The sequence below is a fragment of the Equus przewalskii genome, chromosome 7 (genome assembly GCF_037783145.1).
Source record: "Equus przewalskii isolate Varuska chromosome 7, EquPr2, whole genome shotgun sequence".
NCBI classification, from domain to species: Eukaryota; Metazoa; Chordata; class Mammalia; order Perissodactyla; family Equidae; genus Equus; species Equus przewalskii.
Window position 1 is genome coordinate 27,269,492 of NC_091837.1, and position 25,425 is coordinate 27,294,916.

Here is a 25,425-nt window from a genome sequence, read left to right on the forward strand (position 1 = left end):
TGTTTTACATTTCTCTAAGACTACTACACTAAATGAATTTTTTCTTTTTACTTATGACACCTATAATTTTCCTTTCTCATAGTTAATGATCCTAAGAGAACAGGAAAAGCATAGATTTTGTATGCTGTTACTAAGTATTCCATCCAGATACTTTCTTCCAAAAATCGCAGTTACTGTTACCACTAAGCATCAATAATGAGAATTACCAAGCTGAACAGAGCAGCTCTGGGAAGCAGACACCAAGCCCTGGAGACTGACTTCCTTCACTTCCTCGGATTGGATACACAGTGGATTTTGTCAAATATTTACTTAATTTTAGATCAGTAAATGCAATTTGGCTTCCCTGAACCACTTATTTGAGGAAAATGTCACAGCTCCGAGCTGAACTTTACTAGTGAAATTTGCAAGTAATTACTTAATGATATGCAAATTGTCATCAGGCAATTCAGTCAAAAGATCGGAGATGGAGCAGTAATGTTATAACTCCAGAAATTAGCTGCTGTGAAAAACAAACCATCACTATTTTAAAACATAACTTCAGTAATTTAGAAAAGTGAGTAAGAATTCCTTCTTTGGTTAATGATATTGAAAAAGTTAAAATACGAAATGAGGTTAGGGTACTTAAGCTCCAATAAAAACTTGCTTCCTGGAAATTATCTTAAACTTATAGCTCAATTATCCTGGATACAACCTTTAGGACACTAGAGATTTGAGCTAATGAGTCATAAAAATATGAGCGTGAACCTCCAGCTCATGGCCTGTTTGAAATGGAAAGGATTCAGAGTGTAGAGTGAAGTAGGCTGACTGTGGACAGACAGCCCAGGCTGTGAGATCTGCAAAGGGTATGTAGTTGTGTATCTCTGAGGGATTATTTAACCTCCCTAAGCCTCCATCTCCCAGTTTATAAGTGATAAAAATATTATAACGACCATGATAAAAATAAATTAAACAGTACAAAGGAGTATACAGGAGGAAATCACATTTTAAAATTTTCGTGTCTTTATCTTACAGCCTCTCCATTCTCGTCTCTGCCGATCGTCATTATTAGCTCGTGTGTGCGCTCTTCCGAAGTTATCCAGTGTGGATCCAAGTAAACATCGCTCTTTAAAAAGTACGTATGGCGGCAGATGCTACCCATAGTTCTGATATACATTTTTTCTTGCTCAATTCTAAATCTTACAGATTGTTCCATATCAACACATACAGATCTACTTTCGTGGCTTTTTCTGAAACTTGCTCATCCTGCTTTTCTTCCGAGGAAAGGGAAAGTCATTTCCACCTTGACACTGCAGGTCATTATCTTTCCTTCCTGCTAATTACATGACAATGTACCAGGACATGGACAGATAAGGCATTTTTGACTTTCAGATAATCGTTCTTTACAATTATTCTAGCTGGACCTACAAAGACCAGATAAGGAAAGGCATTCAGCCTCCTGAGATTCTAACAGAAACAATGGTAGATATTTTCAATCAAACAGTTGTGAAATCTTGGTTTGAAACGTACCTTGTTTTTCAGAGCTATTTGAAAAGTCGCTTACGTTTCTGATCTCACACGCTATTTACTAGAGCTAATGTTATATTTACTTAAAGGCAGCTGGATATAGTGGATTTGCTGTATGTAGTGGATTTTCCCAAGCTACTATTCATATAACCTAGCCTCTTGTACATATCTTAGAGCCAGTGAATAATAAATCTGGCAAATACCTCACAGCCTTCACATCCAAACTTTGCTGTGATACAGGAACTGAGAAACTTATTTTAAATCAGCTCTTACATATGCTCTTCTCCCCCTTGGCCCACCCATGGGTGATTAAAAGTCCCGATTCTGGACAACACGGTCTCTCCCTCTGGGCCTGACCTAGGCTGAGTGGCACCTGTCTCCCTGTCACATCACACATGCCTTCTGACCCACACACCTGAGCTTGAAGCTTCCACTTGGTCTGTATGATCTCCCCTCCTTCAGAGTCAAACCAAAAAACACTTAAATAGGAAGGAGCTTTCTTAACACATGAGACAATGACATTTAATATTTCATATCACTCAAATCCATCCACACCTAGGGAAACGATGAACTAAATTACAGCTTTGTTGCTTTATGAGGGGAGGTTTAATCCATGTGGTCAATTACCCAATGTTTGTCCTTGGGCTCTTTGAAACTTAGATTTCCCATAAATAAGATGGGAATAAGCCCATTGTATGGATAATATCACAGCTTAATGATGCAAGAAATGTAAAGATGATTATCATACTGCTGGGCACATAATGAATAATCCATAAATAGCCAGCTCGTCTAATGGGAATCTGAGAGTGTACTGGGAGATGGTTTCCCCCACTATTTCTGGGTGGAGCTGTCTTGTGGGTGGTGACTTGAAATGATACTGAAGCCTGTCTTCCTCCCTGCTTGTGGTGAGCCATCCGCTGCTCCAAATCCACTCCTCAGTTTCCAGCTGCTCGGTGCCTGAGGGCTGACCTCTAACTCTAATGCCCACTCCCTTTGCCCTTTAACTTCTGGTTGGGCTCAGTGGACCTGGGAATTCTTGCGACAATAATGAGTTGGATCAAGTCACCGACATTCACCAGAAGGATATTCAGCTGTGTGCACAATTTTCTTGCTACCAAGTTAAGAAAAGAAAGGAAAAAGGAAGAGAAAATGGCCTTTGGGGAACACCTCTTGTGAACTTGACACTTTCCCTGTGACTTGTCTCATGCAGTCCTCAACCTGTCCAGTGGAAAATTTGTTCTTTCATTTTGCAAACGAGGAAACTGAGGTTCAGAGAGGTTAAGACATTTGTCCAAGCACACAAAGATAATTAGTGGAGAGCCAAGATCCAAATCCATTTCTGTTTGTCTCCAAGCCATGACCTTTCTTTATGTGCCAAATTTCAGTAGGCTTAGTGGTATGTAGTTAGAAATATGCCAACTAAATTGTCAGTGGTGATAATTTGCAGCTTACCTAAGAATGGAAAAAAATCAAGTAGAATTTTACCTGTCACTTGCTTATGTCAGCAGTATCAATTGTTTAGTGACGGTGATGGTGATGATGGTATGATGGTAGTAGCGATGATGGTGGTAGTGATGTGATGATGGTGATGGTGGCAGTGGTGATGATGGTGATGAGCATGTTGAGCAGCTGACATTAATTGAATGCCTCTATTCACCAGGCACAACTCTGTGCATCCTCCAAGGGCTACATTCTTAAATCCTCATAAGAACTATCTGTGTATAGACCCAAGTCTGCCTGTTCTACAGTGAGTGGACTGAGGAAACAAAAGTCTGTTAATTCAGCCAAGATCAACTAGCAGTGAGATTCAAAACCAGTTCTACCTTATTCTAGAATCATCCTATTTAATAGAACCTAATAATCCTTCTCAACATGGATGGATGGCTACGGAGTTCTCAGAAATTTCTTCCATTCGGTTGTTCTCATAGCTCTCACCCATGTGTGGGTCCTGGACAAGTACAGAGTGGCATTCGAGCGCATGAGTTTTCAATTTGTAAAAAGAAGAGGCACTGATGATTTAATTTCAGAGCATGACCCACTACAATTTTTAAAGTGAGTAAAATGAAAATTCAAGTTTAAAATATGTGCAATTTCCAAGATTATTGGAAACAAACTAGTGTGAAGGAGCTAGAGAGAAAAAGATGAATTGAATACTTCTCAATTCTAACTAATCCAGCCAAAAAGAAGAACAGGCTTTGTGCACAGGATACTTTTAGCTACATCTCTGTTTTGTATCTAACAAATGTAAACCCTGAAAATCCCAGGGTCTCATGCATTCACTTGTAAGGGAACGTACCTGTGTAATCCACATCACAATATTATTAATAGAGTAGAACTAAAATGAGAGATATGGATGCGCTCATTGGTTAGGAAAAAAAGTCAGACAATAAAATTTGTGTACAAAATTTTATTATGTTTTCACATGCAGAGAAAAATTAATGTGTAAATGGATTACACAGAAGCTCATGAGGGCAGAGAAACAGTTGTGGTGCTTGATTGGCAGAAGAAGGTAACGAGTTTCCACTTAGTAAAAGTTTCTTCTTCTACTTGGCTCAAATCAAACTACCAACGTGTGCGATGAAGAGGATAGAAAGTAGAGGAATTTCTCGAGTCAGGCGATTAAAACTCTAGCACCGGCGTAAAGAACATCTACTTGTTCAGACAACTTGAGGGCTAGAGGTCTTAGCGTAACTTAAATTTCTAGTCTTAGACACAGGCTCAGAAAAGTGGGAGCGAGATCCTAAATGGGCTGAGATAGACTTCCTGCCATCCTTGAATGGGGGATCAGAAACATAATGAAGGTGGAGTATAGAATGAAAAATAAAATTAGTATTTTGGAAAAGTCTCCCAAACGTAAGTTTGTAAGCTGAGATCCAAACTTACCCTACAAGTGAAGCCTTGAAAGGGGCTCCTCATCCTGATGCGCTTGTCTGACATCAGTTTCATAAGGATCTGAAATACGCTCTCCTTGGTTGCTGTGCTACTGGGACCTCAAGCTCCAGAGCGAACGGGAGAGCTGATTATATGCTAGCAGGAGACAGAATGTGGCTGTCAACGAATTAAAAAGAACCTCTGCATACAACTAAATCCTTCTTTTCGTGGCCTTTTTTCTTTATGTGCGCTGGGCCATTTAGGAAGAATTTTGTTGATTGCCTTAAGCCTCAATGTCCCAAAGCCTCTTTGTGAAACATGCTCCAATGCAGGGTCAAATGAAACCAATATAACTGTGCTTTTATTATTGTTATGATTGCTGCTCCCGTAAAGCCAGCCAAAGTACCCCGTTCGTTATAATTATAGCAGAGTAATAAAAGAGCATCTTAAGTGAAGCAAACACTGTCACCCATCTAGGCTCAGATGGAATTTTATGTTGGAAATTAGCATTACCAGCATTCATCTCAAGTTGAGCTTTAGGAGAGCCAAACATTCAAAGACCAAGCACAAGCATTCATCATGGCAGAATTCTTTGTTCTCTTTCTGAAAACATATTTCTTTTCCCCAGGCTTGCAGTAAGCTTCCAAATTCTCACATTTTAATTAAAATTGTCCCTCAAAAGTCATTGCAGATGAGACCCTAATAGCCAAATTCACTGGTTCGGTGTCTCTACAATGATCAGAGGTTTCTAGACATGTTCACGGGCATCTCCCACACCCGGATTCTTAGGATTCGAGCTGAATGGCCGTAGTTGTGAGCAGAGGGAACCAAGGGCGGAGTATATTTCCTTGACTCTAGACTGCTCACGTTTTCATATTAATTTAGTAACACCCTTTCAGGAATAAACAAACACACTGCTATGATAAATAACTTTAACCTTTTACGTAGTAGTATTTCTTTGTCCCTGAAAAGCTGCTGCTAAATCAGTGACGTATCTACATTCTATTACCCTTTTCTGCACCTGAGAATCTTGGAAAGGATCTAATATTGAGTATCAGTGATGGGCCAGACACTGGTGATTGCACTCAGCCAGACAACAATCCTTGGATGTGGTATTTAATCTTCACTTCATAGATGAAGATTCTGAGGCCAAGAGGTGCTAATTAACTTTTCAGAATCAAACGTCTAGTGGATCATGGAGACGAAGACATTGAGGGGCTTAGAGAGTGACCCACGGGCCAGACTTCCACAGGAAATTGCTTATATTCCACACCTGAGATCCACGTGCAACCTTGGTTCCATTTCCTGGATCCCATGATCCATGCATCCTGAGAGAGCTTTCACAGTGACAGAATCAGCAAACCGCAAAGTTCTGGAACTCTCTCTTTGGAATTGACCCCCCCCCCCCCGTGTGATGCCCATTCTGTGTTCCCTCTGTAACCCAGGTTCTTCTTTATGATTCACCATTTAACTAACTATGGGAAAAGAGCCAGTCCTTCTCAAAGCCTTGAGAAATGTAAACAAACCATAAATAATGGATTTATTAGTTTAATTACTCAGTTCTCCCACATGTTCAGTTGGGAAGCTGGGAAGCCAAATGAAGCTAATTGTAAATGTGTGGTTGACAAATACAAGGCCGGAATGGTCAGGTAATTGAAAGGCCAGGAGGAGGAGCAGTGGCTGACGTTGTTTCATTGCTCCTGGAGGAGGAAGGGAGAGGTATTGCTAGTGGGTAGCGAAGCCTCATTTGCAGCCCAGAAGCAGGTAGCTGCTATGGATAAATATTTTTAAGAAAACTCTCTTCCTACTTTCTGTCTATTCATAGAATTCTCTACTCTACTTCTGACACTTCTGATCACCAAATGTATGTGTTTTTTCCCCCACACCAAGCAGTTCTAGAATGTCTCACAGAACTCAGGAAACCAGTTTACCTACTAAATTACTGGTTTGTTATAAAATGATACAACTCAGGAACAGTCAAATGAAAGAGATGTATAGGGCAAAGTATGGGGCATGGGTACCAAGCTTCCATGCTCTCTCTAGGTTCACTATCCTTCCAGCACCTTCGCATGTGCACCAACCAGGAGCTCTCTGATCCCAGTCCTTGGGGTTTTTATGGAGACTTCATTCTGTAGGCATTGACTAAATCACTGGCCATTGGTGATTGATCCGACCCCTTGCCCCTCTCTCCTTTCTGGAGCTCAAGGGTTGGGACTGAAAATTCCAGCCCTCTAATCACGTGATTGGTTCCCCGGGCAACCAGCCCCCATCCAAAAATCACCTCATTAGCATAAACTCAGGTGTGGTGGAAAGGAGTTTGTTATGAATCTCAAGAGACAGTCATTCTACCTTTATGCTCTGAAGCTATTTCAGGACCTGAGGACAAAAACCTCACATTGTAACAAAGGATGCTTTCATTGCTCTAGTCAAAGAGGACATGGCAAGAATTTGGGGAGCTCTGTGCCAGCCCTGGGGAAGAAGAACAAACACATATTTCTGATTATAAATCACAATATCATCATAAATCATGGGAACTTCTGTGCGTTTCTCTTAGGAACACACAGTAAGTGATGACTGATCAGAGCTGCAGGACCTCGCATCTCAGTCTCATAATGTCTCAGAGCTTCACAGCGGGAAGGAGCACCGAGACCTTCACATCTTGCAATGTCTCAGGGAAGGAGACCAGGCTATTTCCCTTAGGAATGTATGTATCTATTTATTCATTTATTTCATGTGTTCCTTGAGCTCCTTCTATGTGTGAAGTGTCAAAGAGAAAAAAAAACTGGACACGTTAAAAATGGTGAGACAGATTTTATTCAGACTCCTGCAATAGGGGAGAGAGACGTCAGCTGAGACCAACTCCTCTGAAATGAAAGCAGGAGGCTTTTTAAATGCTGGGCTGTTCTAAAGGAAACTACAAAAGGACAGGAACGTTGGATGTGATTAGGCACCTCTGTTTGTGCCTGGCACTTGTGGAAGTTAAACTCCTACCCTTCCACAGAGACTGGGAGGCAGGGGTCCCGTCCTTGATGATGACATTTCAAAGGATGCCTCTTAGGTTCTCGAGAAAGACATTGATGGGTTATAAAACTGGCAGGAGGCTGGGAGAAGATTTATATCTCAAAGGTGCAGAGAAATAATTTACAATTGTAAGTTTTCTACATAAAAGCTCTACGAAAAGGAAGGTCAGGATCCTATGGCCAGGTTTTGACTGAAATAAATAGTTAATTCTTTCAGCACAGTTGATCGTTCTCGGGCAGGAACTTAAGGGGAAAGAGTTTCATCCTAGGAACACAGCCTTCAGCCGGCAGAAAGGGTGCTGGTGTCTGCAAGTCTCTTCGTGTGGAGCAGGACACGGACACGTGGGCTGAGGGGGTGATTCTCATAGGGCTGGTCGAGGAGAGGGCTTGTAGGAACCGGGCTACAGTTTGGTCAGAGAGAGAGGCTGAGTCACAGGAACTGTGGATGAAACAGGGAAGGAAACAAAAACCTTGTCTTTATACAGTTTATAATCCAGAGATGCTACCTCTTCATTCAAGTTGCATCATACACAAAATTAACTTATTCCAGGTCACCTGTGTCTGGGATGTGTGTGTGTGTGTGTGTGTGTGAGAGAGAGAGAGAGAGAGAGAGAGAGAGAGAGAGAGAGAGAGAGAGAGAGATTTGGGGAGAAAGAATAAGCTATTTATGTAGCTTTCATGAATCCGTTGGCCATTCCATTCAGCAAGTTTTTGCCTTCAAAACAAGTGGGAAATGAAAGCCCCAACTCCATTCTCTTCTGAGAGTCCCCTAACACTGTCAATGTCTGATCATCTCATTTGTCAATGCAAATAATCCATAATCGATCTATAATTGGGGGGAGTTTATTATGAGCCAGGTTTGAGGACTATAGCCAGGGGCCTTCCTTCTCCAAGGAAGGAGGGGCACCAAAGAAGTGGGGTGTACAGAGTGGTTATATACCATCTTGGTTTGAGGAGCATACGTCACATAGGACAGGAATGTCTCTTTTATTATTGTCATGAGATGCTTAGCTGGTACAGCTGGTCGGTGGCCAGCAGGTCAGGGGTCACAAGGTGAGCTCAGCAGGTCAGTAATTAATCTTTAGTTTCCAGGAAGAGATGCTTATCCTTAAAAAATGCCAATATGTGAGGGAATTACATCCCTAACTTTAAGGACATCATTCTTATCTTTGGGACATAGCAAATGTTTAAAGCAGACGTGCAATGCATGCTCAACAGGCCATGTCAGGCCCTTTTGGAAAAACAAGGTCAGGCTGAATCAGTTTTAAACCAAATGGCTTCCTCATACACTCCAATATATCCTATTGCTTGTCATTTGCTTATCACATTGTACTGCCTATGATTCTAGCATTTGAAGATTCATAACTTTTTATAATTTATCCCTTAATGGAAGACAACAGTTCTAATGCTGGAAGGATCATCCATGGACGGTTTACCAAGAGCCAGTGTGCTGGTCTTCAAAGTGGCCCTGGCCTTTATCAGCCTGAGCCCTCGGAGGAAAGGATGCCATCACAAAGAGTACAGTGAAATAAAATAACAACAGGTCTGCTTACAGAGACATGCGCAGGGTGAAGGGACCCACAGGGGATGTCCTGGCAACCTGGGACTAGAGATTGTAGATAGTCTTAATGATACTTAGGCCTTGGGGTGGGAAATGGATCTGTGAACCAAGTGCCTGGGAAGACACACGTTGTCCACGGGAGCTATGGCTGTACCAAGCCATTGCCAGAGTTCTCATGAGGCAGGAAGGAAACAGGTGAGAGTGAATAACCCACCTCTCCTCTCTGGATGGGGCTTCTCATAAGTTGATCACAATAGCCGAATGTCCAGGCACAGGGCTGGCTTCTATGTGGATCCGCTCGTTCAGACAAGGCCGATAGTACTCAGCTATCCCATCTCACCATTGCGTGGATCTGATTTCCTCTTTGCTGTTTTCTTTCAGGCAAGCCTGCTCTGTGTGGAGGCACTTACATCCCATCAGCTTAAGAAGGGTGGAGGAGGGGAGAAAGAGAGATTAAACATCTTTTGGCAAAAGTCCAGGTTTGCATCTCACCAGCAGGGCTTGGGCACATGCCCATCTCTGTACAGTCCTCGTCACCACGTGGACAGAATCTGTCGACTGGCTGAGCCTGGGTCCTGTGTCCTTCCCTAGAGGTCTGAGTCCAGCTAACTGAATGTGTGGGGGCAGGAGTTCCCCACAATTCAGGATGCTGCCTGTAAAAGAAGGGGAAGGATGCTGTGTGGGCGAAAATACATGATGAGTATTCTGACTTGGCTCCATGTCCTGCACAGCGGCAAGTAGCTTAAGTCTCTGTGTCCATTCACGTAACGGATCCAGGTAATAACTGCTTATGAGAAACACAGGGAGACTGTTCATGGAGTCTTTTTTCTCCATTTGAATGAATTCCATCTGCTTTAGGACCTTCCTCAATGTGGCAATTGTTTCAATGACTGCCATGCCCCAAACAGGGGAACTTGGAACGGTATCCAGCAGATAGAGTATGCAATTATTCACATGTAGTATCGGATCAGTGAGCAAAGAAACTATTAAATGTCTTTCTCCTAATCTGTTTATGTTGAAGAGCCTGAATTAATCAGAGGCACTCTCATTTGAAACAACTGACTTCTTTTTCTAAAGGACCATCGCGGTTTTGAGGATGATGGACCCTGATGAATCTCAGCAAATCCATTTTAACGTCCTTTCTCCATCTATCTATTAAAGCAAGCCATCCATCCAGTGGTCATCCTCCATCAGCAGAACATCGTATACATTCCAAAATTATGTGAGTTTTTCTATAAAACGGTTCAATAATCCAGATTGTCTTTGCTCCGTTGCCGTAAATTAGTCTTTTAATCTCAAAACTTCTCTAACTTTAAATGACTAATGTGTTCTCCTTCCTGGTATTGCTAGAGAAGTCAGGCAGTGATTTAGAACAGGGAAGCCAACATCATTTGTTCATGTTATTTATCACCAGTTGGAACCAATTAGATGGCTAGAATTCATCAGTAAACAATATTGTTAGTATGCATTGGGAGAAAATCTTAACCTGATTGAGCAAAAATCCTCTGTCCTTACTGCGCTTCCCCGCACCTTTCAGACTGGTGACATCAATTAAACTCAAGGTTCTCTCTGAACTAATGTTTGGGTTTCTTGGCCCCTTTCGTTTCAATCTGGATCAAAGGAAACTTCAGCCTTCCTTGATTGTTAACAATGGGATGGCAAACTCTCACAAAACGCAGACCCTTCCGATCAGCTGTTCCACATTTATTCTGCTTGGGGTTCTCAGCTGGGCCTCTGAGCAATATCTTTGAGGGTCCAGAAGGAAGAGGAGAATCAGTTCAAAGTAGTCACTTTCAGAAGGCCAGGAATAAGACAGAGTGAACTCTCGATATCCTCCGTCGCTCCATGCTGAGGAGGGAAGGATCGGTTCACCCCGACCACCAGACTTTCCTTATTTCTCTTCTCACCGAAGAGACATCCCAGGGAGTGTCTCTCAATTCCCCTTCCTTCCTTTCTCTTTTTTCCACAAGTATTGGCTGCACCTGTTCCACGTAATCTCTCCGCAGGGCACTGAGATCGGGGGATCAATCCAGGCCACTCCTGTGCCCTCAAGGACCCATGGCACTGGTAATGTGTAGTGAGCTCTCTTTCTGATGTTTACTTCCATTGCCTTATCTCTTAGTACATAACCAGTTCATGTGTCTTTAAGAAAATTTAGACCATTCACGTTTCATACGTTCACCCACATACAGTGCCGTGTCCTGCATTGTTCTTCCCTGCCTGTAGGAGGATCAGACATCCTCAGCTTCCTGAACTCAGTGTGTAAGTGCTCTGGTCTGTGACATGAGTAGGAATAACTCGTGTCGCTTCTGTGAGGAAGCTTTAAGAGATCAAGTGTGTCCTGTCACGTTCTCTTTGCTCTCTGGCACAATGACCAGCAATGCTCCAGGAAGTGGCTGCCCTGTCATCCTGGGTCCCAGAGAGAAAGAAAAAAATGTGAACTGAAACCTCAGCTGATTCACAATGGACATGCAATGTTAAGTCATAATTTTGCATCATAAGCTGTTAAGATTTGGGGAAAATTTGTGTACAGCAAAACCTAGCTTATCCTGACTAACAGAAAAGATGAACATACAGAAGAAGGGATGAGTGTAACACCTTGTCATATATTTCTAGACCTCTTCTCTCTCCCCTAACTGTGTGTTCTACCTCTATGACTTTATATACACACATACATGTTACATATATGTGCATTACATATGTGTATATGAATGCATATGTGTGTGTGTGTAAATCTAGCATACATACCTGTTGAGAGAGGAGTAGAGCTATGGATGTATGTGTAGGTGTAGTGTAGGTGTAGCTGGACCACAGGTAGGTGGGTAGATATGCAGAGAGGTATATAGGTAGACAGAGAGGGCTTGCTCAGTCTGCATCCTCAGGTTCCATCCACACATCTCAATCAATTCTTATTGAACAAACACATGAACACCGGGCTCCGGGCAGGGAGGCTGCTTATGCATTCAGGAGCATGAGCTCGCTCCAGGGAAGGGAAGATAGCCATGTCTTTCTTTCCTGCCGCATGGTCTGCTGACCCTGGAAACTTATTTGTGTTTGATGAATATTTATGAAAACTGCCACTTTAATTAAAATATAAAAGCCTCAAGCTAAATTAATTGGGCTGAGGGGAAAAAAAATCACAACCCACTTGCCTTTTAGAAGATAACAAATGAGGGGCAGAGGCTGCCTTTGTTCAGAGCCAAAGAAAATAATTCAGGAGTTAGAGATTCAGGGAAGGGATGCACCATGAAAGAATTTCTAAACCAAAGGACTTTGAAAACATGTTTTCCACCTGGGCTTGCTGACCTGACCCCAGGGAATAGGACGAACATCCTCACAGGTCATCCCTAAACAGCCTGCTGTCACCAAATGCCAAAGGGCTATGTCCCATTGGCACAGAGGGCACCACCTCTGCTTTCATTCAATTTCCTGACACCTCCAGGATGCAACAGGAGCCTCATTCCTTGACCCACAGTATTAAATCATTTCAATCTCAGCACAGACCACACCATTCACTGCCAACTTACCTCTCCAAACATTGGTTGTTGACGGGGAAATAAGATGCAAGGATTCCTAAAGGGTTGATAAAAAGGTGCTTCGGGGCAGTGCTGTTTTTCTCCAACCTATTATGGTTGTTACGTTAACTTTCTTAAATCTTATTTCCTCACCGGAGTGCTTGACCAACTCTCTCTCCGCAAAGCAGCACAAAGCCCCTATGTCCTGGTGGTAAGGAGGGGACACCTGCCACACAGAGCTTCCTGTATTTCCCTCCTGGATCAGAGATCTGAGAAGGTAAGAGCAACCTCAGGGGCCCCTCTGTTTTCCGTTCAAATTTACATCTAAGGGTGGTGGGTTGGGTCCTCAGCACCTGGCTGACCAGAGGAAAGCAAATTCATCCTCATTCCACCCAGCCCCTCCCTTGCTATGCAACTCCCACCCCCCCACCCCCGCCCCTCTTCCTGCAGCATCATGGCGGGTGCTGGATGAGGATGGGGCACGGAGAACTGTGTCAAGGGCACTCCAGGTTTGCTCCTGGGGGCAGCACCATAGCCCGTTGGAACGGTCTCATCTCCCATTTCAGTGAAAGAGAGCCTCATATTTTGTGGCTCAGGACTTTATCTTTATTGAGTTTGAAGCTTCATGTTCATAGAAAATTCACCCTTTTGTTGTAACATTTGAGGATAATTAGAAGGCACTAAACTGAATGAATGAATCATCACAATATTTTTAATTAACTATTACCAGGTGGAGACACTTGAGAGGATTTTCATTATTTAGAGACACAAACGGGCAGAGATTTCAATTATGTCTAACAATATCTCCTGCTTTCGACATTAAAAAGCTCCATTGAGTTAAAAATGGGATTCACTCTATTGATGCGAATTTGAGAAGGATTCATTGACTTTTCATTCACTTTATTGTAATCAGTAGAAATTTATTGTTGGCAGTCAATTAAAAATATTGAAAGACTGAAACTTATGGATAAGAAAACCTAACCATGGTGGATAAATGTAAGTATTGCAATCATCAGAGGGAAAAAAGTAGCTTAAAAATTGAATGACAAGATAAATGAAAATATAGAGCCACATACAAACTGTGTATGAATGTTCATAGCAGTATTATTCACAATACCCCAAAAATGGAAACAATTCAAATGTCAGTCAAGAGATGAAAGGATAAACAAAATGTCATATGCCCACACAATGGAGTATTTTTTGGCAATAAAAAGGAGTGAAGCATGGACACACGCGACAGCATAGCTGAAGCTTGAAAACATGGTGATGCTGAGTGAAAGAAGCCAGTCCCAAAAGACCACATAGTGTACAATTCTATCTACATAAAATGTCCAGATTGGGCAATCCGGAGAGGTAGGAAGTAGGTTAGCGTTCGCCACAAAATGGGCCCAGGAGGGATTCAGGAGTGACTCCTAATGGGTACAAGGTTTTCTTTCGGGGTGATGAAAGTATTCTAAAATTAGATTGTGGTCTTGGTTGCACAACTTGATAAATATACTAAAAACTTTGAATTTTATTCTTTAATTTAGTGAATTGTATGGTATGTGCATTATATCTCAAGAAAGCCATTTAAAAATTGAGTGGAAGATGTCTAATTACTGACTCCCAAAAGGCTATGCATAACCTTAGAGAAACTCATTTCCTTTATTTATTTTTTTAGTAAAAAATGAATCCAATCCTTTCTCTCTGTTCATATTCAAAATTAAAAGACGCTTTACTTAGCAGTGTATTTGGTACTGTCCGTGTGTATTTTAGTTCTTTCTCTCTCTCTCTCTCTCTGTATATATATTTTCTTTTCTTTTTTCCTCTTGGCAAGGATTCCCTTGATGAAGACACTATCAGAAGATACATTTCAGTGAAGCGGCCAAACAGACAAGAGTAATACTTCTTGCCTATGTTCTTTTTTCCATGACGTTGATATCGGCATTGCGGTGAGCACACCAGTGCATTTCCAACGGGTTGGAAATAAAGGAGACATTTCTACAGATGCTAATGTCTGAGTGTTAATGTCACAGCTTCCCTAAGCTATTTGTTTTTAGGTTCTCCTGAAAATGACCCAGCCATTTTAAAACTCTTCAAGGTTAAGAGCAACTTGCTTCTGAACTTTACAACAAAATTAAAATAACTTATTAATAATAGTAATAATAGCCTACACTTAAATAGCACGTAATATAAACCGTAGGCAGTTTCATAAATACTCATTTACTTCTCAAAATAACTCTATTAGTTTGATTCTATTATTATGCCTAGTTAAGTGGAGATAATTTGGTTTAAATTAATTTTAGAAAATTAAAAGTATTAAATGTAATCGCCCTATTAACTTGACAAAAAGATTTTAAAATATAATTTGTTGTTTTTAACACTGCTTGTTAACTCAGTTAAATTTGGGATTATATTAGCGGGTTTTTTTAAACTGAATTTTCTTTTAGAGTACATCTGATAAATATAGGTTTTAGCACACAGATGTTGATTTTTTATCATTTAAAAAATGGCCTATCTACTCATTCAATCCAATAAGGATTTGTGTTTGCATCTCCTAATGTAATTTTCCATTGGCTGCTCTTTTCTCTGAAGGTCTCTAATCCACCATGCTTAAGAAACTGTCTAATAAAAACTTCGCATAATTCCTTTCCATCTTCTGATTCTAGCTGCCCTTTCCTCCTTCTGTACCCACTCTACATGCAAACTCTGAGCCTGTTACTATCATTTCCCAGGTTTGTGACACTGGAGGGTCACATTACTTCTCAAAGGATTAGTGGGATGATAAATGATAATATAATTTGTGAAATGCCTCACTCCATGCCTGACACAGAGTAGGCACTCAGCTTTCTCCCCTTTGTGTTTCTGCTTGTAACATCCACTGGGCACTGGGACTTTGATTTTGCATGTTTTAGGCCGCTTAACTCGCGCAAACTCCCCCTCAACTCCCTAACCTCCCCCTATGAGGGAAGCTCCAACCACATCTCAGTTTCACGGATGAGGAGATTGAGGCTCAGGGTCAAACAATACTGAACTGAGAAATCAGAACTCAAACCCAGAACTGTCTCCTCAGCCCCAGGTTTTAACTACTAGGGCTCTTTTTCTTCCTCATGACCTACACATTGATGCTTGGGGCAGACCCTCTTGCTTGCACATTCAGCAGCCATGCCCTCTCTTCTTACCTGTCTGGAGGAGCTTTGCTCCCACTGCAGGGATGAGAGATGGGGAACAGCCGCTGAACGCTTTCCTGACTTCTTCTGCCGTAGGCTTGGCCACATAGCCCAATGACAGCCAGTGGGACCTGTGGAGACCAATTCAGAGAGTGAGACATGATAACGACACAGAGAGACACAAAAGGATCAGACCTCCCCCCACCCCAAACACACACACACACACGTACAGACACACGTACACACACACATACACACACAATGCCTCTCTGATGGTTGCCATTGTTGTGTGAAGATGCCGTGGTCAAAGCGCAGAAACCTCCTTTCGGTCAGAACTGGGTAATTAGTAACAAGCAATCCTCTAATCTCAGGGACTTAAAATGGCATTTTCTCCATGTTGCACCACTTGTCCACTGCAAACGGGCTGGGGGTTCTGGTTCTCACTGACGCTCAGATTCAGCCTGCCGGAGTAGCCACCATGGCGAAGGCCGCGATGGTTGTTGCTGTCATTAGTTTTGCTGGTTTGTGCTGTTTTTATACCAGTGGGCAGAGAGAACCTCAGAACGTCTCCAACTAGCAAATCCACGCTCTGTCCCGGAGGCAGCACCTGTCTCTTCCACCCAACAGTCGTTAGAGAGAATCGGTCTTATGTCCCCATCCAACCCCAGAGGGATCAGATACAACCTTACTTGATGCTGGAGCAGGTGGAGGGCAGAGAATGCTTAGTGTACCAATTAGTAACGATCACAGAGTGACACACGGCTGACACACTGAGCAAGGAGGAGCGGGCAAAGATGAAGACCACTTTGTGGAGCCACCGAATCAGCCCTAAACTGCCAATTTCAGACCTGCTGTCAAGTAGGATAAAAAACCTGCTGTGAGTTGGGCTACCTCCCCTCAGGTCTCCCATGCCATGAGTGAGCGCATCCTGACGGGTCCAGCTCCAGGCCGGCAGGCTCAGCCGTCACCCTGTTCTGCTGCTGGGTCTCTTTGTCTGTAAAGCTTTTTCCCTGAAAGAAAACTCTTTGCTCCAGGTTGTTTCCATGTTCGACTTTGTGCGAGCTTCTCAGTCCACTCTTCAAAGAACTCGTGGGCTGGAAGGAGAATTGGTTTCTCGGAGACCCAAGGAAATAATGATGTGATGTGCAAAATGTATGTGTCACTGTTCTCTTCGAATGTAAGGAGAAAGCGAAAGATTCCAAAACCCTTGGCCAATCAAGTTTAATGAAGTGAAATAATGGAGTCATAGTTTTTCTCATAAATATACCATTGCGTTCCAACATTAAACTATGAATATGAACAGAAAGTAGGTAATAAATGAACATGAAAGTTTTTCTAGTCTTTTTCCCTGTGATACACTTAATTGACAAATTTCTTTGAGAGCGTTAAGATATTCCTAGATATTGACAAAACATTAATAAAATTAGACAAATATTGCCAATTTTCAAAATATCTCAAGGTACTTAAATACTTCTAGATAGATAGATGATAGATTACATATATATGTATAGCGTGCAGCTAGAGCACAGACCCGTGTGAGTCACAGCAGACTCAGTTCTCACCCTCTGGCTTCCTGTTGGTTTCGGTCTACAGGGAGAGTGAGGCTGGAGCATCTCAGTTCCCATAATGTGACTGTGACATTGTGATTTATAAGAAATATATATATGGTCATTCAGATGACCAAAATATATGTCTCATATATATTTGGTCTTCGTCCACAATTCCTGGCTCACAGCTCCTGAAACCCTTGAAATTTCCTGGGCATAGAAGCATCTTTTATTATAATATTTGGTCTCTTGTCCTCAACTCCTGAAATCACTTCAAAGCTATAAAGGTGAAATAAATGAGTATCTTGTTATTCATAACAAGCCACTTTCCACCATAATTGGGTTTATGTTAATAAGACGACTTTTGGAAAGCACCTAAGGATGGACACCGGTTGCCAGGGGAAACAACCAGGAATAAATGCCTGATTCCTGGGAGCAGAGGGGCTGGAGGTTGAATCAATCACCATGGTCAATGATTTAATCAATCGTGCCTATGTAATAAAGCCTCCATAAAAACCCAAAAGGAGGGAGTGCAGAGAGCTTCCAGGCTGGGGAAACCAGAAGGCTTCCACCTGCCACCGTGTTGGGCCCCAGACTCCATGAGGACAGGAAGTCCTTTGGAATCTCACCCTATGTATCTCTTCACGTGGCTGTCGATTCGTATTCTTTAATATCCTTTGTAATAAACCAGTAATCTAGTGAGTAAACTGGTTTCCTGAGTTCTGGGAGCCACTCTGGCAAGTTAATTGAACCCAAGGAGGGGTTGTGGGAACCTCTGGTTTATAGCCAGTTGGTCAGAAGCAAAGGTGACAACCTGGCATGTGACTGGCGTCTGAAAACTCTCTGCTTATTGGAACCAGAGACCAGAACCCTCAGCAACTCTCTCCACACAGCCCTCCCGTCCCCGCCTCTGTTCCAGTCTCAAAGCCCCCACTCGTAATTGTCCCAGAGTCTTGCCCTAACCTTAATGGTTTCTCTGACACCTTATCAATCATCTCCTTACTGAGCTATCTTCAAGTTTTCCTAATTTGTACCAGAGATTTCCTGTTTTTGCTGGAAAAATAATCTTGGCTTTTCATTTTTCTATTCCCCTCTCTTTACTGCAGCAGAGATATAAATGTTCAATTGCAAACCACCATGACATTCTGCTTTCCTCATAATGTAGCCTTGCAAAAGTCAAGTGCAAATCCTTATTTTCACCCTGTACTAAGTGTTCTAATTCCGTTTTTACATATTAATGAATCAGCTTTGTAAAGATGTGAAATATTCATCTGAATACTTACGAGTTCTGCATCAGTCAAAGCAATGCACATTTTACAATCCTCTAAAACATCCTTGAGGTTCTTAAAATCATTATTTGTAAGAGAGGAAAATATGTTCAAGCTGTAAATGGCTTTTCTCTAAGTTATTGAAACAAAGATTATTACGATCATAGAATGAAGTCAAAGAGTGCATGATATGGGGAATTTGAGGCTATTTCTGTGGGGGGAGCATATGATACAGCACCAAACATCTCTCTGAAGACTGTGGAGTACCTTGAGCTTTTCTCCAAGGATGCCTTTGCCTTCTAGCATCCTGAATCCTTTTGCAGGTTGCTAAATTAAGCCAGGATTCAAATAGGAATCCTTCCCCTAAATATTATGTGATTTGCAAACAAATCATTCAGTTTTAATTATGTAAATGATTGCCAACACTTTCCGGACCATTCATTCTCTGTCTGCTGCCAAGACTCAGTTCTTGTCCTTTAGAATGGCTACTGCTTTTCTTCTCTCCTCCCCTCTCTTCTCTGAGTCTATTTCATCACGCATTCTGTGTTCTACGTTATGCCTTAAATGCTTTGGTCTTATTTTCCTGACGTTTTGGAGATCTTTCCTGACATGCACTTTTTCCTTTTGAGGAGGCAAGACGGATGGTACTACGGAGAAACTCAGGAAGTCCTGCCCCGACCACTGATCGGCTGTGTGACTTGGGGCCAATTTCTGAGTTGTTGCGGGGCTTAGTGTCCATGTATATAAAATGAGGCACAATGACTAATTTACAGGATTTATAGGAAGATTAAGTGAAGCAAGTTCCAGTTAAACATGGAAGATTAACACGTACATTTATTTTCACTCCTTGTGAAAATAAATTTTATTTTCATTCCTTCACCAAAGGAAGGGAGGAGTTGACAGAGAGTGGACGTATCAACACAGTTTTGTCAAAGCAAATACGGGAGGACGATAACTGAGTGTTGGTCCAGGAAAGGCAGTCTTGGTGCCTCCAGAGAAGGGCAGCGACAAGAGCTATTCTGCTCTAGAATCTCAAGAAAGGCCCAGAAGTAGAGATGCCAGTGCCTTGGGAGGTGGGGCCTAGAGATGGAGCAGACCAGGATGATGGGTTGTAAAATCTGAACGAGGACAGCCAGAGCCCACACCCCTCTGCCGTCCTCTGCTGATGGAATTCTGCTCTCCACTCCAGATGCGGGATGAGAGACGGACACGGGAGCTCGACTCTGGTGAATTTGTACTAACACGGACTCAAGACACCAAAGGAGGTGAGAGTTGAGGTGCTGAGCTCTAGTGTAGAAAAAGCGAAAGTCGATATAATAACAGGCACTATACATTATACACTGGACTCTTGGAACACTGGAAATGGCGTTTATGCCTCTTAAAATTAAATTGTAGTTGAAATTAATTAGACAGTCCTAAGAGAAGGGACCTACATATAGTGACATGTTGGGGTCCAAAGGCAAAACACTGCACTTTTCCTGCTGATGATCCAGCAGTAAAGACCACCTGTCAACAGGCCCCACTGAACATGACAGCAAGCGTTGCAGTGCATTACTTTTAAATATGAATGCTATCTGGGGCTTAGCAGAGACTTCTAACCTTAAAACACAGACTAAAACAACAAACAGAACAAAATAAATTCAGAGAAGGCAATAGAAAGGACAGAAAAAGATCCAATAATTCAATTAATATCAAAGAGCTATCAATATCGATAGTTGAGAAGGCATTCATCAAACAAAAATAGGATGTTAGCAAGATGAACAGAACATTCAGAATCTGACAAAATCTTGGCTGTTCCAACTCGAAGATGCAAAGACGAAGTTAGCATCTTCTCCACTTCTTATTGAAATCATCCAAACACACACACAAAAGAAGAATAAGAAACAAGAGTCAAACTTCATTTTTTGTAAAGTCAGAAAACAGGTAAATCTTCATTTCCTAAAAGAAGAAAGTGTTAAATGAAGCACTGAAGGTTAAGGAGACTTCGTGACACACAGGGAAGTAGAGAGACGATGCTGTGAAGGTAGATGTGGGGAAAAGCCAGGAGAAAGTCAGCTTCTTAAAGGTCAAGGAGCTCCCTGAATCTTAAATTCTAAATCCCTTGCTGTAACAATGGGAATGGGGTAGGTCCGACCATGATAGAAGATTTCCTGAAATGCACTGGGTTTCAAGGAGCCTCAGATTGCAGGCTGAGCGAAGAATCCCACAGGGGCTGCACTGTGACTCCACGGGAAAGAGGCTTGACATCGCACAGCCCCCACAGCTGCCGAGATCTGTTTTCTGGGGAGAAGTCAAACTCCAGGTCTCATGGCCCACCTGGGACAGTCTTGGCCTCTCTTTACTATGAACTTTCTAGATATACTGTCCTACAGTAATTATGAAAAATCAAAAAATAAACAGTGTGGGAGCAATACGGAAATACTACTGGGACGAGACAGGGGCCGAGGGAGGTGGGGAGGAAGAGACAATATGAAGAATTCTCACCAAAAAAATATGACCAAATATTTCACTTTGCATTAAAAAATGCGCTAAGTTGAACAGTGGCTATTTTAAGTTAAACGTACCGAGGACAAATGTGAGGACTCCTGGCAAAGCAGAGGAGGCAGGGAGGAGGCGAACCTAGGAAGGAAGTGGGGAAAAATAAACTGACACAAGAACGACGTGAGCTAAACCTCAACTCACCCCAATGTTCTTTGCTCGGTGCTGACGTTGCAGGAGCCTTTATTCCTGTTTCAGTGAGAGGCAGCCGGGCTGGGAGACGAGCGTGCGAACTGGGCCAGCAGGGGCCCCGGCTTAGATCTGGGCACTTCACAGCTGTGTGACCATCAGTTGTCTTCTCTGGAAACGGGCATCATAGTGATGCCAGCAGCACAGGATTAAGGAGAGGGTGAGATGAGGTCATCAGCGTAAGTGTGCTGTAGAACAAGGCCAGCGCAAAGGAAGGTTGTGGAAGTGTTTGCAAATAATTTCACATTTTTCTCTTAAGTGTTTTCCAGGAGACACACACACACACACACACACACACACACAATGAGTCGGTGTTAATATGTGAGTATTTATTTGGTAATTTAAAAGAAATGAAGTAAAGAAAGAGGGAGAGAGCCTGAAAACAAACAAAAGAGAAAGAAACAAAAGAAATCCGTTAAGAATAAACCGGAAATTAATGAAAATGTTCCCTTTGAGAGAGCGGTGAGAAGAGATAAAGACTTCTTTCAGAGTACCTAATTTTATAATCGGGAATTTATAGATGTACAAAATGAGGAGAAACTTAGGAACGATTGGTTTCAATCTTCTCTTTCCCACTTTCGTAGATCTGAAATTTTCCACAAGAAAAGGTTAAGATAAATGAACAAATAAATAACTTTCAAGGAATCTCCATTAGGTGTAGCCACAGCCTTTCTGATAATATAAACCACTTCAGAGCAATTATTATCCAGGCATTTACACCCACACATACACATGTACACGTACAAGGCACACACATGTAAGACACACACACATACACACACAGACACATGCATACACACATATACAGACACGCATACACACACACTCCTCTGGAAATATGTTTTCAGTTTTTATTTTCTGATCATGATCTAAAGTTTTCTTGGCACCCTGCACGATGCCCCTAACAGTATTTAGGTATTTTTCTGAAACTATCTGAATCGTTTATTGTCTACACTGAGGCACTGTGCTCTTGTTAATGGTGAAAGTTGACTTCCATTTTCTTTCTGTTCATGGTATGAGAGCCTCCTTCAGGTTGTTTCTCTCCCTTGATATTTTCAACTCAGAAGCACTTAGCCTCATCTGCAGATTTAGGCATTTCCCTGAAAAAAGCCCTCCTCCAGCCCCGTTATTGTAAACTATTAGATAACACCAGTCCAGAGGCAGGTCTGTTTGCAATCCATCACCCAGATGCTTTCCCTTTGCATCCTGCTAACAAATGAAGTATTTCCTGCTGACAAAGTGTTGTTCCTGATCTCAAGACTGTTAATGAATTAAGCACATTTAGGTGTCACTCATTGTCGGAGAGCTTTTGAATAAAAACTAAATTAATCAGCCACACTCACTGTATATTTTCTACATGCTCTTTTTCTGGAATAAATGAACAATTTGCTTGTGATATTTAATAAAAGCCAGCGTCACTTCATTAGTGTCTTATCATAAGTGGTGCCATCTGTCCCATCGATCAACATAGCAAGGGGCAGGGGGGAGGCTGGATGGATAGCTCACGGCCTTTCCTCGGATTGAGGAGGCCAATCACCTGGAAAGATGAGCGCCACGAGACGGCCTTGATCAATGTTTCCCGAGTGATTGAACGCATTTGGATGATGCATCTGTGCTTGGCTGTAATTTCAGACCTGCTTTCCCTGATGGCAATAAGTCATAAAGAATTCCAAGCTGATGTATGTCTGTTTCCGAGAACTGAGCACCTACTTCGTGTAAGGTACTGTGTTAGAAATTGTATATTCTTTCTGTCAATCAGTAGGGCAGCACTGATGGTTTGCAGTCCGTACAGTTGAAGGCCTGGCGATTCAAGAAGTTTGGAGCTTGTCTTAGAGTCACACAGCGACCTAAGAGCTGGGATTGGAATCCAAGACTCTCTGATGATGACGTCTTTGCTCTTTTTCCATGTTACTGCCATCATCTAATTCCTGCAGAGGTTGGGGGTCGCTGGTGCTGTGACATGCAAGATGCTGTCATCTGTGGAGGGACACTTGTATTGTTTCCATTTCTTGGCTATTGACATATCCACACCATGGAATATTATTCAGCCTTAAAAAGAAGGAAATCCTACCATTTGTGACATCATGACTTTGCCAAGGCAAGATTTTATTTTGAAAGTTATTTGAAAGACTGAGAAAGGAAGGCAACCTAAGATTCAACAGGTGTAGATTCCAGACTCATATTCTTTCCAACCCCTACCAATGGCCTTTGTCATGCCAATAAGTTGCTTTCTTTTGTAATTCCTATTTTTACCTTCCTGGAGAAAGGATCTTTTCCTGTAAGCCATCGTCATTTTTTTTTTTTTTTGGTAGAGTAGAGCTTTATTTCCAAAACTGGTAAACAGCTGACCATTCATACTTAGGTAGGTAGTAACTAAAGGGATATATGTTTTTTTGTAATTACTAATTACAGTTTTTAGCTGTTCCCCCGCCCATTGTTAACAGTAGTGCTTCAGCAATATGCTATCTGACTCCCACTAAGTTCCTACAGACAGCATCTCCCTGGCCACTGGGTCACCATGGTAACGGATGTTTTAGCTGTTTTTCAGGAATTAGGACCCCTTGTCCAATTCAGGCCAGTAGAGACCACCAAGCCATCCACTGGGCCCATGCATATGTTTGACAAGTGAACTTTTTGACATCAAGAGGCTAAAAACTCCACGCTCAGATTGTGCCAACGCCGCCATTTTGTGAACATGCGTCCTGTGAAGAGGCGTGGAGTCCGACCTTGCTTGTGCACATCATCAGTTACCTCGCCTCTCCCCACCTCCAATCACCTCTCTGCACATTTCAGACCACCCTGCCCCATAGATATCCCTGAGTCCCCACTTTCGAGGAGGTGAATTTGAGAATGAGTCTCAAATCCGTCTCCTCATTTGGCTGCCTGGTGACTGAAACCCTCTCTCTGATGCAATCTTGTCATCTCAGTGATTGGTTTTCTGGGTGACGGCAAAAAAAGGACGTGGTTCAGGAACACTTCCAGGAAACAGCGGTAAGTAGGAGATGGGCATTTTTTAAAAAAACCATCAAGGTAGATCTAACATGTTCAACAAAGTGTCAGGGGCTCAGCCAGAGGGGAGGAGCAAAGGTTCTTTAGCATTTGCTTGTCAACTTGTGGTAACTGGAAATCCAAACGTGGGAACGTCACCCAGGGGTGCAGTCCCTTGGAGAGACAGAGACAGAGAGAGTCAGGGGTGTGGCTGTTAGGGGGAAATGGAGCAACCAGAATCTCGTCCCACCATGCACAAAGCCTCTTTGGTCACATCTGGCCAAATTTGGGCTGATTGTTCATGAAGTCAGCTTCTCCGCTGGGGGGGGACAAAGAAATTACAGCTGCAGCTAGAGGAGAGGAAGCTTTCTCTGAAGAGAAGCTGCTGCCCAGTGATCAGGGTCCTTGTGTTGTTGTTGTGGTTGTTGAAAACTGGGGAATCAGCACTAGGGCTTAGCTTTGCCGGTGTCCAGCTGGGCGGAACGTCAGCACGGAGAAGAGAAGTTTGCCGTCTGCAGCCTCTCCTGAGCTGGCACACCTGGAGGATGCTCCATGAGGGAGGGGGCACCCGTCTTCTTGAGCCTGGCAGCCCTCGGCTTGGCTTTCTCTATAAATTTGGGAAGCGTCACAGGCCTAAGAGACTCATGGGTGTATCTTTGTTTTACAGAATCATTTGTGTTTGTGTAATAAAGTCAGTGAGCACCACTGATTTGAAAGTAAAGTATCACACCTATAAAGTGAATCCGCCTAACCCTGGAATTTTTGTTTATTTGGGTTTTTTTTCTTGATTTGGTCTATTTAGTGCTTCACCACCCTGCCTCCATCTCAGGAACTTTAAGAAGTGCCGATGCCCAGAATCTACCCCCTAGAAACAGTGACTTGCTCTCTGGAATGAGACCCAGCCATAAGCACTGTTAAAACAACACTAACTAACCAACAAAAACTTCTCCGATGATTCCAACGTGCCGCCAGAGACGAGGGTCGCAGACTAACTGTTGAAATATTTGCAATGCGAGATTTGTTGTTTGGATTAGAATATACGTCAGGGCAGCCTTGTGCCCCAACAGTCTATTGAGGATTTCTCCCATGATAAAATGTGACGACAATGACAGAAATCTTGAGGAAGGAAGTAAACAAACAAACCTCAAGGTACACTGTGCAGAGGTCATTTGTTACAGCCGTCAGCCCACAGCCCACCTGTGTTATGACAAGTGGCTGTGGTCGCACAACTTCTCATGTCCTTCACAGTTGGGAGCTGGGGGTTTATGCTGTTGAT

The 25,425-nt window shown here is 42.5% G+C and overlaps 1 long non-coding RNA gene across 1 annotated transcript; it reads left to right on the forward strand.

Moving 5' to 3' along the window:
• Window positions 1-12,610: 12,610 nt before the first annotated feature.
• Window positions 12,611-14,457, forward strand: LOC139084479 (uncharacterized). Its single transcript, XR_011541887.1, has 2 exons — window positions 12,611-12,747; window positions 14,287-14,457. It is a non-coding gene; the product is annotated as an uncharacterized lncRNA (long non-coding RNA).
• The last annotated feature ends 10,968 nt before the right edge of the window (window positions 14,458-25,425 follow it).